A 15,365-nucleotide genomic window follows, 5' to 3' on the forward strand; every position below is an offset into this window, starting at 1 on the left:
TCCTGCAGCAAAGCACCCCCACAACATGATGCTGCCACCCCCGTGCTTCACAGTCGGGATGGTGTTCTTCGGCTTGCAAGCCTCCCCCTTTTTCCTCCAAACCTAACGATGGTCATTATGGCCAAACAGTTCCATTTTTGTTTCATCAGATCAGGGGGACATTTCTCCAAATAGTAGGACATTTCTCCAAATAGTAGGACATTTCTCCAAATAGTACAGTCTTTGTCCCTATGTGCAGTTGCAAACCGTAGTCTGGCTTTTTTGGGGCGGTTTTGGAGCAGTGGCTTCTTCCTTGCTGAGTGGCCTTTCAGGTTATGTCAATATAGGACTCGTTTTACTGTGGATATAGATACTTTTGTACCTGTTTCCTCCAGCATCTTCACAAGGTCCTTTGCTGTTTTTCTGGGATTGATTGATTGGCACTTTTCGCACCAAAGTACGTTCATCTCTAGGAGACAGAACACATCTCCTTCCTGAGCAGTATGATGGCTACGTGGTCCCATGGTGTTTATACTTGTGTACTATTGTTAGTACAGATGAACGTGGTACCTTCAGGCATTTGGAAATTGCTTCCAAGGATGAACCATACTTGTGAAGGTCTACAATATTTTTTGGCTGATTTCTTTTGATTTTCCCATGATGTCAAACAAAGAGGCACTAAGTACACCTCCAATTGACTCAAATGATGTCAATTAGCCTATCAGAAGCTTCTGAAGCCATAACATAATTTTCTGGAATATTCCAAGCTGTTTAAAAGCACAGTCCACAGTATGAACTTCTGACCCACTGGAATTGTGATACAGTGAAATATAAGTGAAATAATCTGTCTGTAAACAATTGTTGGAAAAATGAGTTGTGTTTTGCACACAGTAGATGTCCTAACCGACTTGCCAAAACTATAGTTTTTTAACAAGAAATTTGTGGAGTGATTGAAATCGAGTTTTAACCTCTAACACCTCCCAAACCCAGATCCGGGAGCACCCCCATCAGTAGAAAAGCTACTAGCATAGCCTAGCATAGCGTCACAAGTAAATACTAGCATCTAAATATCATTAAATCACAAGTCCAATACACCAGATGAAAGATACACATCTTGTGAATCCAGCCATCATTTCTGATTTTTAAAATGTTTTACAGGGAAGACACAATATGTAAATCTATTAGCTAACCACGTTAGCAAAAAACACCATTTTTTTTACTCCACCAGTTTTTTACTCCATCAGTAGCTATCACAAATTCGACCAAATAAAGATATAAATAGCCACTAACCAAGAAACAAATTCATCAGATGACAGTCTGATAACATATTTATTGTATAGCATATGTTTTGTTAGAAAAATGTGCATATTTCAGGTATAAATCATAGTTTACCATTGCAGCCACCATCACAACTCGACTAGAATAACTACAGAGAGCAACGTGTATTACCTAATTACTCATCATAAAACATTTCTTAAAAATACACAGCGTACAGCAATTGAAAGACACAGATCTTGTGAATCCAGACAATATTTCAGATTTTCTAAGTGTTTTACAGCGAAAACACAATATAGCGTTATATTAGCATACCACAATAGCAAACATCACAACTGCATTGATTCAAGCCAAACATAGCGATTACGTATAAACCACCAAAATATATTAATTTTTTCACTAACCTTCTCAGAATTCTTCAGATGACAGTCCTATAACATCATATTACACAATGCATATAGAGTTTGTTCAAAAATGTGCATATTTAGCGGCACAAATCGTGGTTATACAATGAGAAAAGTAGCAAAGCTGCCCAGAAAATGGCAGGAGAAATCTTTGAAGAGGCACCTATTCTAATCAGTAACTATTCCAAAACTTGACTAAAAAATACAGGTTGGACAGCAATTGAAAGACAAATTAGTTCTTAATGCAATCGCTGGCTTACATTTTTAAAATTAACGTTACTTCAAGCATACAGCGTGCGCTAAAGCGAGACCGCACCATAATTCATGGCGGAATTATTATCTGACATTTGTCAACATAAATACGAATTAACAGCATAAAGACTGCTTACTTTTAGCTGAGCTTCCATCAGAATCTTGGGCAAGGTGTCCTTTCTCCAGAACAATCGTCTTTGGGTTGAAAGATGTCCTCTTGTCCGGTCGAAATAGCCGCTAATGTTAGCCGCCAACTGGAGTGGTGTCCAACTCGTGAAAGCGCATGGCAAAGAAATCCCAGAAAATCGCAATAAACTGCTATAAACTGCTAAGTCGGTTTAAATTAACTACCTTATGATGTCTTTAACACTTATAACGAATAAAAACATGACCGGAGATATAGAACTACTAAAACGAAAGCGTTTGCAGGACGCCATTGTGATGTCTTCATGCGTCAAGCGCACCGTTGAAAAGGACGGTACTTCCGTTCCACGGTCTATATATAGGGCCCAGATTGCGCAATCCACTCCATTCAAATTCTCCCCGCTTACTGACATCTAGAGGAAGACGTATGCAGTGCATGTAGCCCCATAGCTTACATTGGGACTTATAAACTGACCCCAGAACAGGGACCTCGATTTCTGAAATCTCACTCCCTGACAGGAAAAGTGCTGCAGAATGAGTTCTGTTTCACTCAGAGAAATAATTCAAACGGTTTTAGAAACTAGAGAGTGTTTTCTATCCAATAGTAATAATAATATGCATATTGTACGAGCAAGAATTGAGTACGAGGCAGTTTAATTTGAGAACAATATTTTACAAAGTTGAAATGGCGCCCCCATAGGCTCAATTAATGACTCCAACCTAAGACTATGTAAACTTCTGACTTCAAATGTACACCTGTTCTGAAAGGCCCTAGAATCTGCAACACCACTAAGCAAGGGGCACCAGTGGAGATTGGAGTATCTGTCCATAGGACCACATTAAGCCGTACACTCCACAGAGCTGGGTTTTACGGAAGAGTGGCCAGAAAAAGCCATCGCTTAAAGAAAAACATAAGCAACATGGTGTTTGCCAAAAGGCATGTGGGAGACTCCCCAAATCACTGTATTTAACTTGTGTAAAAAGATACTTTTAAAGTGAAAATATAAAAAATGTACTGCGATTTCTGTTGATGGTTTTTCGTCATTGTTGTGCTCATCAAGGTAAAAACAAAGACTATATGGTTTTTGTTGTTGATCAAATTTGCTCCTCTAAAACCAATACAAACATATTGAGCTATTTTGGGGCCATGTAGACCCAACACAAGGGAAGCCATGACCCAAACGCATGAACCCCATTGACCTTTAAGGCCGACCCAAGCCTTTGCTGAAATGGCACTATATCAGGTTTTGTTCAGCTAGACAAATTATACAGGTGTGCAAATGTTTACGCTTATATACCAAATTGAACAATATGGTCTTTTTTGGGAGCTTATCTACTGGACTAAATGTACAAAATCACATTTGAATGTCTATATTCAAGCTTACAAGGAAAAAGGTCAAGTTGACTTTAGGCTTTTTACTGAAGTCAGGATTCAGATATTGTATTTCTACTAATCATTTATTGGCTGCTGGTAGAGGGATCAGGATGAAGCATATCTGACCTTACATTTCAGAAGACACAAAATGACCACACAGATATGATGCTAGCACCTGTTAACCTGTCATTTTAGTAGACCGTGTGAGTGTGTGTGTGTGTGTCAAGTCCACTCACCTCCCCCACCATAGAGGATGTCAGCGTGTTCGAAGCCCAGAGTGCTGTACGTTGGGTCCAGTCCCTCACTGTAGTTGGCTACATCCATGTCCAACAAGGAGTTACTCACTCACACAGATGGATACTTCAACCCTCACTTTCTATCCCTCTGTCACTGTCCTTCTCTCTCACTCTTTCTCTCTCTAACTCTTTTCCTCTGCCTCCCTTTTCTCTGTCTCCCTTTAATTTGTTCCAATGTATTTTCCTAACACTAGTTCTATTCCTTTACCACTTCTTGTCTGCCTCGGTCTCCCTACCCTTCTCTTCCTCTCTCTTTTTCATATTCCTCTGTCACATTCAGTTCTTCCACCGTCTGGAGTGTAGAAGGTAAACTAAGTTCCCTGCCATTTGATTGGTACTTTTTTAAGAAAGTGGGTGGGGCCTTGGCAAAGACTTCTCACCTTATCGCTTCTTATTTAATCTGTCCTTCTTTCCCTCACTTATCACAGGGATGGAGAGATAGAGGAGAGATAGATATTCCCTTCCCTCTCCATTCTCTCTCTTTTCCTGAGGCATATTGGCACGTTTGACAGGGTTGAGACGATGTCATTAAGGGGGTGTGTGGGCATGCGTGTGTTATTGTGTGTCGCCAGTATGCTGTGGCCTACATAGTCTGCCTAATCAAATCAATAGTCAAGCAATACGACAGCCTCTACTATGATCACATCTAATCTCCAGGGAGGCAGAGCACAGAGAAAAACACCACTGATAACTTCCATTGATTATCTTCCATTGATTAATCAGACTCTCTAAGTGAAACTAGGGAATACCCATTGACTCCCATTAACTTCCCTCTATGGAAGCCACTGATCACATCCTTCTGTACAGACAACACATAGTTATCTCCCTACTCCTACTACCAGTCACATAGTTTCACTGCACTAAATACAGTGCCTTGCAAAAGTATTCACCCCCTTGGTGTTTTTCCAATTTTGTTGCATTACAATCTGTAATTTAAATTGATTTTTATTTGGATTTCATGTAATGGACATACACAAAATAGTCTAAATTGGTGAAGTTAAATGAAAAAAAGTACTTGTTTCAAAACATTTTACAAAACAAAAACTGAAAAGTGGTGCATGCATATGTATTCACCCCCATTGCTGTGAAGCCCCTAAATAAGATTTGGTGCAACCAATTACCTTCAGAAGTCACATAATTAGTTAAATAAAGTCCACCTGTGTGCAATCTAAGTGTCACATGATCTCAATATATATACATCTGTTCTGAAAGGCCCCAGAGTCTGCAACACCACTAAGCAAGTGGCAGCACCAAGCAAGCGGCACCATGAAGACCAAGGAGCTCGCCAAACAGGTCAGGGACAAAGTTATGGAGAAGTACAGATCAGGGTTGGGTTATAAAAATATATCCGAAACTTTGAACATCCCACGGAGCACCATTAAATACATTATTAAAAAATGGAAAGTATATGGCACCACAACAAACCTGCCAAGAGAGGGCCGCTCACCCAAACTCACAGACCAGGCAAGGAGGGCATTAATCAGAGAGGCAACAAAGATAACAAAGATAACCCTGAAGGAGCTGTAAAGCTCCACAGCCGAGATTGGAGTATCTGTCCATAGAACCACAGAGCTGGGCTTTACGGAAGAGTGGCCAGAAAAAAAATTCATTGCTTAAGAAAAAAATAAGCTGTTTGCCAAAAGGCATGTGGGAGATTCCCCAAACATGTGGAAGAAGGTACTCTGGTCAGATGAGACAATTTACCTTTTTGGCCATCGAGGAAAGCGCTATGTCTGGCGCAAACCCAATACGTCTCATCACGCCGAGAATACCATCCCATCATGTTTTTCATCGGCAGGGACTGGAAAACTGATCAGAATTGATGAAATGATGGATGGCGCTAAATACAGGGAAATTCTTGAGAGAAACCTGTTTCAGTCTTCCAGAGATTTGAGACTTGGATGGAGGTTCACCTTCCAACAGGACAATGACCCTAAGTATACTGCTAAAGCAACACTTGAGTGGTTTAAGGGGAAACATTTAAATGTCTTGGAAATGCCTAGTCAAAGCCCAGACCTCAATCCAATTGAGAATCTGTGGTATGACTTAAATATTTCTGTACACCAGCGGAACCCATCCAACTTGAAGGAGCTGGAGCAGTTTTGCATTGAAGAATGGGCAAAAATCACAGTGGCTAGATGTGCCAAGCTTATAGAGACATACCCCAAGAGATTTGCAGCTGTAATTGCTGCAAAAGGTGGCTCTACAAAGTATTGACTTGGGGGGGTGAATAGTTATGCACGCTCAAGTTTTCTGTTTTTTATTATTATGTCTTGTTTGTTCCACAAAGAAAAATATTTTGCATCTTCAAAGTGGTACAGTAGGCATGTTGTTTAAATCAAATGATACAAACCCCCAAAAATCTATTTTAATTCCAGGTTGTTATGCAACAAAATATGAAAAATGCCAAGGGGGTGAATTCTTTTACAAGCCACTGTAGCTGTTAGAGAATACATGCAATCTGATTGAGGTACTATAATGGACATAAAATAATTTAATCGCTTGCGTCATTCAGTTTATGAGTGGGGCAAAAGGCATGAGGGTAGTGAGTAAAGTGTAGGGATATATACCTGATTGCTGTGCAATTAGTTAAGAGCGAGTGAGAGAGAGCGTGAGTGAGAGAGAGCGTGAGTGAGGGAGAGCGTGAGTGAGTGAGTGAGTGAGTGAGTGAGTGAGTGAGTGAGTGAGTGAGAGAGAGAGAGAGAGAGAGAGAGAGAGAGAGAGAGAGAGAGAGAGAGAGAGAGAGAGAGAGAGAGAGAGAGAGAGAGAGAGAGAGAGAGAGAGAGAGTACACTGCCCACATATTTCCCTCAGATTACACAGATCCACAAAGAATTTGAAAACAAACCCAATTTTGATAAACTCTCATATCTATTGGGTGAAATACCACAGTGTGACATCACAGCAGCACGATTTGTGACCTGTTGCCACAAGAAAAGGGCAACCAGTGAAGAACAGATACCATCGTAAATACAACCCATTATTATGTTTATTTTCCCTTTTGAACTTTTACTATTTGCACATCATTACAACACCTTATATAAACATAATATGACATTTGAAATGTCTTTATTCTTCTGTGAGTGTAATGTTTACTGTTAATTTTATTGTTTATTTCACTTTTGTTTATTATCTACTTCACTTGCTTAGGCAATGTTAACTAACATATGTTTCCCATGCCAATTAAGCCCTTGAATTGAAATTTAATTTTAATTGAATTGAATTGAGAGAGAGAGAGAGAGAGAGAGAGAGAGTGACGGAAACAGAGAGTGTGTGTGTGTGTGTGTGTGTGTGTGTGTGTGTGTGTGTGTGTGTGTGTGTGTGTGTGTGTGTGTGTGTGTGTGTGTGAGAGGACAGTGACCATGAACCAAATTATGATTTTCCAAAAGACAAATCATAAGGAAATAAATATCACTTAAAATCTTAAAACTCCACTATCCAACCAGTCCTTGTGTATAGCTAGGTTTCCATCCAATTGGCGAAAGATTTTCATGTGAATATTTTAAAATCCACATAAAAACAATATGTGCATTTTCCAACCAGAGATAGGTGCACATAAAAATACCTTTTGGGATAAAAAAAAGAAAGAAATCCATTGTATTTTCAACAATACTGATGGTGTTGTCACAAAAAATAGTTTGCATTATATAGCGAATGTGCCCATTCTGGTATTGGCACCTGTGCTCTAGCCAACAGCTCGCAGACTCAGTGTGGGTGTGGTCTACTGATGAGATTCTTATGGACAAAAGAGAAAGATTATTTGTATTTGTCAAATGGCAGGCAAGCATCGGTCATCATGTCACCAAAATTAGACCCAGGATATTTATTGGAAAGGAGCATAAGCACTTTTTCACCACCCTGAGAAGTTCATCATCATTTATTTCATCTGTAGCCTATTAAACTGCATGCTTTCCCGAGACGTAGTGACTCCAAGTTTACTTCCATATGATGGTTGTTAAATCAATATTGGCGCATAAAAGCGTTTCCACCACCATTTAACGCATAATAAATTTGACCGACATAATATATCCTACCTTGTCAAGTGTATTTTGTTTTTTCGACATTTGTAAAGTTTACGGACAAATTTGCTGTTTCCATTAGGCCTGTAGTGAACATTTTTGATCCAACATGTACTCTAATCACATAAACAAAAGTTGGATGGAAACCTGGTTCCTGGCAGTAAAATATGGTGTCCACTTTTACAGTGAAATATGGGGACCACTATTACAGTGATATATGGGGCCCCCTATTACAGTGAAATATGGGGACCACTATTACAGTGAAATATGGGGACCACTATTACAGTGAAATATGGGGACCACTATTACAGTGATATATGGGGCCCCCTATTACAGTGAAATATGGGGACCACTATTACAGTGAAATATGGGGACCACTATTACAGTGAAATATGGAGACCACTATTACAGTGAAATATGGAGACCACTATTACAGTGATATATGGGGCCCCCTATTACAGTCAAATATGGAGACCATTATTACAGTGAAATGTGGGGACCACTATTACAGTGATATATGGGGACCATTATTACAGTGAAATATGGAGACCACTATTACAGTGAAATATGGGGACCACTATTACAGTGAAATATGGGGCCCACTATTACAGTGATATATGGGGACCATTATTACAGTGAAATATGGGGACCACTATTACAGTGATATATGGGGACCATTATTACAGTGAAATATGGAGACCACTATTACAGTGATATATGGAGACCACTATTACAGTGAAATATGGGGACCACTATTACAGTGAAATATGGAGACCATTATTACAGTGAAATATGGGGACCATTACTACAGTGAAATATGGGGACCACTATTACAGTGAAATGTGGAGACCATTATTACAGTGAAATATGGAGACCACTATAACAGTGAAATATGGGGACCACTATTACAGTGAAATGTGGGGACCACTATTACAGTGAAATATGGGGCCCCCTATTACAGTCAAATATGGGGACCACTATTACAGTGAAATATGGGGACCATTATTACAGTGAAATGTGGGGACCACTATTACAGTGAAATATGGAGACCACTATTACAGTGAAATATGGGGACCACTATTACAGTGAAATATGGGGACCATTATTACAGTGAAATATGGGGACCATTATTACAGTCAAATATGGGGACCACTATTACAGTGAAATATGGGGACCATTATTACAGTGAAATGTGGGGACCACTATTACAGTGAAATATGGGGACCACTATTACAGTGAAATATGGGGACCATTATTACAGTGAAATGTGGGGACCACTATTACAGTGAAATATGGGGACCACTATTACAGTGAAATATGGGGACCACTATTACAGTGAAATATGGGGACCACTATTACAGTGAAATATGGGGACCACTATTACAGTGAAATATGGGGACCACTATTACAGTGAAATATGGGGACCACTATTACAGTGAAATATGGAGACCATTATTACAGTGAAATGTGGGGACCACTATTACAGTGAAATATGGGGACCACTATTACAGTGAAATATGGGGACCACTATTACAGTGATATATGGGGCCCCCTATTACAGTCAAATATGGGGACCATTACTACAGTGAAATATGGAGACCATTATTACAGTGAAATGTGGGGACCACTATTACAGTGAAATGTGGGGACCATTATTACAGTGAAATATGGGGACCACTATTACAGTGAAATGTGGGGACCATTATTATAGTGAAATGTGGGGACCATTATTACAGTGAAATGTGGAGACCATTATTACAGTGAAATATGGAGACCACTATAACAGTGAAATATGGGGACCACTATTACAGTGAAATATGGAGACCATTATTACAGTGAAATGTGGGGACCATTATTACAGTGAAATGTGGGGACCATTATTACAGTGAAATGTGGGGACCATTATTACAGTGAAATATGGGGACCATTATTACAGTGAAATATGGGGACCACTATTACAGTGAAATATGGAGACCATTATTACAGTGAAATATGGGGACCATTATTACAGTGAAATATGGGGACCATTATTACAGTGAAATATGGAGACCATTATTACAGTGAAATATGGAGACCACTATAACAGTGAAATATGGGGACCATTATTACAGTGAAATACGGAGACCACTATTACAGTGAAATATGGGGACCATTATTACAGTGAAATATGGAGACCATTATTATAGTGAAATATGGGGACCATTATTACAGTGAAATATGGGGACCATTATTACAGTGAAATATGGAGACCATTATTACAGTGAAATATGGAGACCACTATAACAGTGAAATATGGGGACCATTATTACAGTGAAATACGGAGACCACTATTACAGTGAAATATGGGGACCATTATTACAGTGAAATATGGAGACCATTATTATAGTGAAATATGGGGACCATTATTACAGTGAAATATGGGGACCATTATTACAGTGAAATATGGGGACCATTATTACAGTGAAAATATACATCATGGGACAAAACACCCACAGAAAAGCATCTGCATACAGGGCAGAACTAGGAAGACGCCCATTGAAAGAAAGTTATGCAAATTCATGGTGCACCTAGCCCAATCACATGAAGGATCATACAAACACAGAGCATTTATAATCAACAGTCTCTGCCCAGAGAGTGACTCCTCAACAAAACCGGCCCAAAAACAAAACATTGACATTAACAGAAATTATCTGAAATTATCTGGTCACATGTATGGTTGGTGTGTTAGCAACTAAAACCCTACCGCAGGGCCATGAAGCTTACTGCTAATTATATCTATCTATCTATCTATCTATCTATCTATCTATCTATCTATCTATCTATCTATCTATCTGTCTATCTGTCTATCTGTCTATCTGTCTATCTGTCTGTCTGTCTGTCTGTCTGTCTGTCTGTCTGTCTGTCTGTCTCCCTAATGGACAGGAATGATAAGACCTTCCTACCTGCATGGTGACACCTTTAAACAACAGCGATGCAACAACGCCACAATCCTGAGTCTGGATTTCAGCCCATCTGCAGCCCGATGTCCCTTGGTTGGGTATAATGCTACTTTAAAGCCATTGGTCTATTATCAGGAAGTAATTTACAATGAGGTTGACTACAGCCATGAGCAAACAAATGTTTTATGGAACTGTATGAGGAAGTTCTCACACAATTATTGAATTCATGCAAGTAGCTTAAAGTAAGCTATGGTATAGCCCACCTACCACATTAAATGCATAATCGCATTTGTGGTCACTTTTGATAATGGTGTTTACCCGCTAATGGAACATTCACGCTTATAGCCAATAGCCTACTATAAAAAATGAAACAATTTATAGCCTACTGCCATGTGCACACTGCTGCTCTTATAATGTGAAGAAATACCTAATAGTTTAGCAACATTTTAAGTTTAAACATTCTGATCGGTTGCACCAGCCTCATTTTGTAAAAATAAATGTTTGATGTTAGTGGTTGTATTCATTTGGGATCTATCGCGTCCCACAAGTGGCCCAGACTATGTTTGGAATATTTATTTACTGCACAGAATAGAGGAGGTCAACTTTTGTTCTAATGGGGATAGTAGATTGATATAGGCTTGTGCTTTTGCTGTTCGCTAGGCCTACTCAGTGAAGGGGTGGCTCTCCCATAGGCACCACTGCAACAGCAGCTGGGCCTGTTCTAGCCTCTGATCATGACTGTCTTTTCCATTACATTACACATAAATGTAATTGGAAGAAGGCGTCTTCTGTATGGTTGGGTGGGGGGGGGGGGTTAAGAGCTGCAGCGCTCGGCCTGAACATTAACACGCATGGCTTGCGGTACTGTTTTGGAAGCAAAAGGATCTTATCTTTCATATCGGTGAGAATTAATAAAAAATAAAAATAAAAGGTTAAATTGATACACACCTTTATAGGGTTAAGGTTCCCACACATCACTGACAGTGTCACCAGCAAAGCACCATCACACCTCCTCCTCCATGCTTTACAGTTTGAACCACACATGCAGAGATCATCCGTTCACCTACTCTGCGTCTCACAAAGAAACGGCAGTAGGAACCAAAAATCTAAAATTAGGACTCATCAGACCAAAGGACAGATTTCCAGTCCAATGTCCATTGTTTGTGTTTTTTGGCCCAAGCAAGTCTCTTCTTCTTATTGGTGTCCTTTATAAGTGTTTTCTTTGCAGCAATTCAACCATGAAGGCCTGATTCTACTCTGAACAGTTGATGTTGAGATGTGTCTGTTACTTGAACTCTGTGAAGCATTTATTTGGGCTTCAATCTGAGGTGCAGTTAACTCTAATGAACTTATCCTCTGCAGCAGAGGTAACTCTGGGTCTTCCTTTCCTGTGGGGGTCCTCATGAGAGCCAGTTTCATCATAGCGCTTGATGGTTTTTGCGACTACACTTGAAGAAACTTTCTTGACATTTTCCAGATTGACTGACCTTCATGTCTTAAAGTAATGATGGACTGTCATTTCTCTTTGCTTATTTGAGCTGTTCTTGCCATAATGTGGACTTGGTCTTTTACCAAATAGGGCTATCTTCTGTATACCACCCCTACCTTGTCACAACACAACTGATGGGCTCAAATGCATTAAGGAAAGAAATTCCACAAATTATTTTTTTACAAGGAACACCTGTTAATTGAAATGCATTTCAGGTGACTACCTCATGAAGCATGTTGAGAGAATGCCAAGAGTGTGCAAAGCTGTCATCAATGCAAAGGGTGGCTACTTTGAAGAATCTCAAATATATAAAATATTTTGATCTGTTAAACACTTTTTTGTTTAATACATGATTTCATATGTGTTATTTCATAGTTTTAATGTCTTCATTAATATTCTACAATGTAGAAAATATAAAAAATTAAGAAAAACCCTGGAATGAGTATGTATCCAAACGTTGGACTGGTACTGTATATACAGTGCATTTGGAAAGTATTCAGACCCCTTGATTGTTTCCACATTTTGGTATGTTACAGCCTTATTCTAAAATTGATTAAATTGTTGATTTGTTCCCTCATCAATCTACACACGATACCCCATAATGACAAAGCAAAAAAACGTTTTTTAGAATTTTTGGCATATTTATAAAAAATTAACTGAAATGTTATATTTACATAAGTCTTCAGACCCTTTACTCAGTACTTTGTTTAAGCACCTTTCGCAGTGATTACAGCCTTGAGTCTTCTTGGGTATGATGCTACAAGCTTGGCACACCTGTATTTGGGAAGTTTCTCCCATTCTTCTCTGCAGATCTTCTCAAGCTATGTCAGGTTGGATGGGGAGCATTGCTGCACGGCTATTTTCAGGTCTCTCCAGAGATGTTCGATCGGGTTCAGGCTGGGTCACTCAAGGACATTCAGAGACTTGTCCCGAGCCCACTCCTGCGTTGTCTTGGCTGTGTGTTTAGGGTCGTTGTTCTGTTGGAAGCTGAACCTTCGTCCCAGTCTGAGGTCCTGAGCGCTCTGGAGCAGGTTTTCATCTTGGATCGCTCTGTACTTTGCTCCGTTCATCTTTGTGCTGTTGTCTGTGTCCAATATGGTGTACCATGTTTTGTGCTGCTACCATGTTGTGTTGCTACCATGTTGTTGTTATCTTAGGTCTCTCTTTATGTAGTGTTGTGTTGCTTCTCTTGTCGTGATGTGTGTGGCCTTTTGCCTTTTGGTAGGCCATCATTGTAAATAAGAATTTGTTCTTAACTGACTTGCCTAGTTAAATAAAGGTTAAATAAAATATATATATATCTTTCCCTCGATCCTGACTAGTCTCCCAATCCCTGCTGATGAAAAACATCCCCACAGCATGATGCTGCCACCACCATGCTTCACCATAGGGATGGTGCCATGTTTCCTCCGGACGTGATGCTTCGCATTCAGGCCAAAGAGTTCAATCTTGATTTCATCAAACCAGCGAATCTTGTTTCTCATGGACTGAGAGTCCTTTAGGTGCCTTTTGGTAAACTCCAAGCGAGCTGTCATGTGCCTTTTACTGAGGAGTGGCTTCCGTCTGGTCACCCTACCATAAAGGCCTGATTGGTGGAGTGCTGCAGAGATTGTTGTCTTTCTGGAAGGTTCTCCCACCTCCACAGAGGAACACTGGAGATCTGTCAGAGTGACCATCGGGTTCTTGGTCACCTCCCTGACCAAGGCCCTTGTCCCCTGATTGCTCAGTTTGGCCGGGCGGCCAGCTCTAGGAAGAGTCTTGGTGGATCCAAACTTCTTCCATTGAAGAATGATGGAGGCCACTGTGTTCTTGGGGACCTTCAATGCTGAAAAACATTTTTGGTACCCTTCCCCAGATCTGTGCCCCGACACAATCCTGTCTCGGAGCTCTACGGACTATGCCTTCGACCTCATGGCTTGGTTTTTGCTCTGACATGCACTGTCAACTGTGGGACCTTATATAGACAGGTGCGTGCCTTTCCAAATCATGTCCAATCAATTGAATTTACCACAGGTGGACTCCAATCAAGTTGTAGAAACATCTTAAGGATGATCAATGGAAATAGGACGCACCTGAGCTCAATTTCGGGCCTCATAGAAAAGGGTCTGAATACTTGCAGTATGTAAACAAGGTATTTCAGGTATTTTTCTTATACATTTGCAAAAATTCAAAAAACCTATTTTTGCTTTGTCATTATGGGATATTGTGTGTTGATTGATGAGGGGGGAAAAACAATTTTATAAATAAGGCTGTAACGTAACAAAATGTGGAAAAAGTCAAGGGGTCTGAATACTTTCCGAATGCACTGTATATGACAGACGTTTGTTGGTCTGAGCACGCCTCTGCAGTCACCGGAGGAGCGCATATGAATCCCCTTCACATTGAGTTGACATTTTAAAGCTGCAATATTTCACTTTTTGGGAGCCTAAGTCTAAGAAGCGGCAGATCTGTTCTGTGTGTGTTATTTATATGCTTCCCATTCTTAAGATACATTTTTTCATATTTTACTTTAGGTTTTATACCCCTGTTTCAAACAGTTGAAAATACAATATTTTTGCTTATGGAAAAGATATTTCACAGCGGTTTAAATGGTACAAAGATTATCTACACTATATTTGCTTGTTTTGTCACATAAACTGAAATTAGACAAACTTTCAGAATTGTAGCAACCAGAAAATGGTTGAGCAATTTCTGCATAGCGCAACTTTAAAATGGTTACGGTAAGAGTTAAGGTTAAGGTTAGGTAAGGGTTATGGTAAGGGTAAGGGTTAAAGTTAGGGTTTAGGGTAGGGACGTCCCAAGGATCCCTGATAGCACGACTAATTCATTGCGGCCGATAGGTCAAACGAAAGACCAAAATGAACGAGTCACGGAACCATATAAGATTTAGGCAACAAACATCATATGTTAATTATTTATTATTTCAAAGGAGACCTCTTACCTTTCTCTTGGTCCGTCAGCGATGTGCATTAATCCAACAGGACGCTAGTCCACCTGTAAACTAGCCACCAGTTTGGACACTTGTCCCCCTTGTCACCACACGAAATGAGAGAGTCGTGGGCGAGTAGTTGCAACAACACACGGAGGGTTGGAAAGGAGAGCTATGGGCCTATAATTCATTGAGCGACACATTGGATGGTGCCGGCTTCGGTTGTCATTAGATCGATTTACTAAACAAACTGAAAGTAGGGTGG

The 15,365-nt window shown here is 39.9% G+C and overlaps 1 protein-coding gene across 1 annotated transcript in view; it reads right to left on the minus strand.

Moving 5' to 3' along the window:
- LOC120050934 (hepatocyte nuclear factor 4-gamma-like) overlaps positions 1-15,365 on the minus strand; it is a 28,759-nt gene extending 13,394 nt beyond the window's left edge. The window contains exon 1 of the mRNA XM_038997474.1: positions 15,113-15,365. The gene's annotated coding sequence lies outside the window, so the exon portion shown is untranslated. The remainder of the gene's footprint in view (positions 1-15,112) is intronic.

The sequence above is a fragment of the Salvelinus namaycush genome, chromosome 7 (genome assembly GCF_016432855.1).
Source record: "Salvelinus namaycush isolate Seneca chromosome 7, SaNama_1.0, whole genome shotgun sequence".
Classification (NCBI taxonomy): domain Eukaryota; kingdom Metazoa; phylum Chordata; class Actinopteri; order Salmoniformes; family Salmonidae; genus Salvelinus; species Salvelinus namaycush.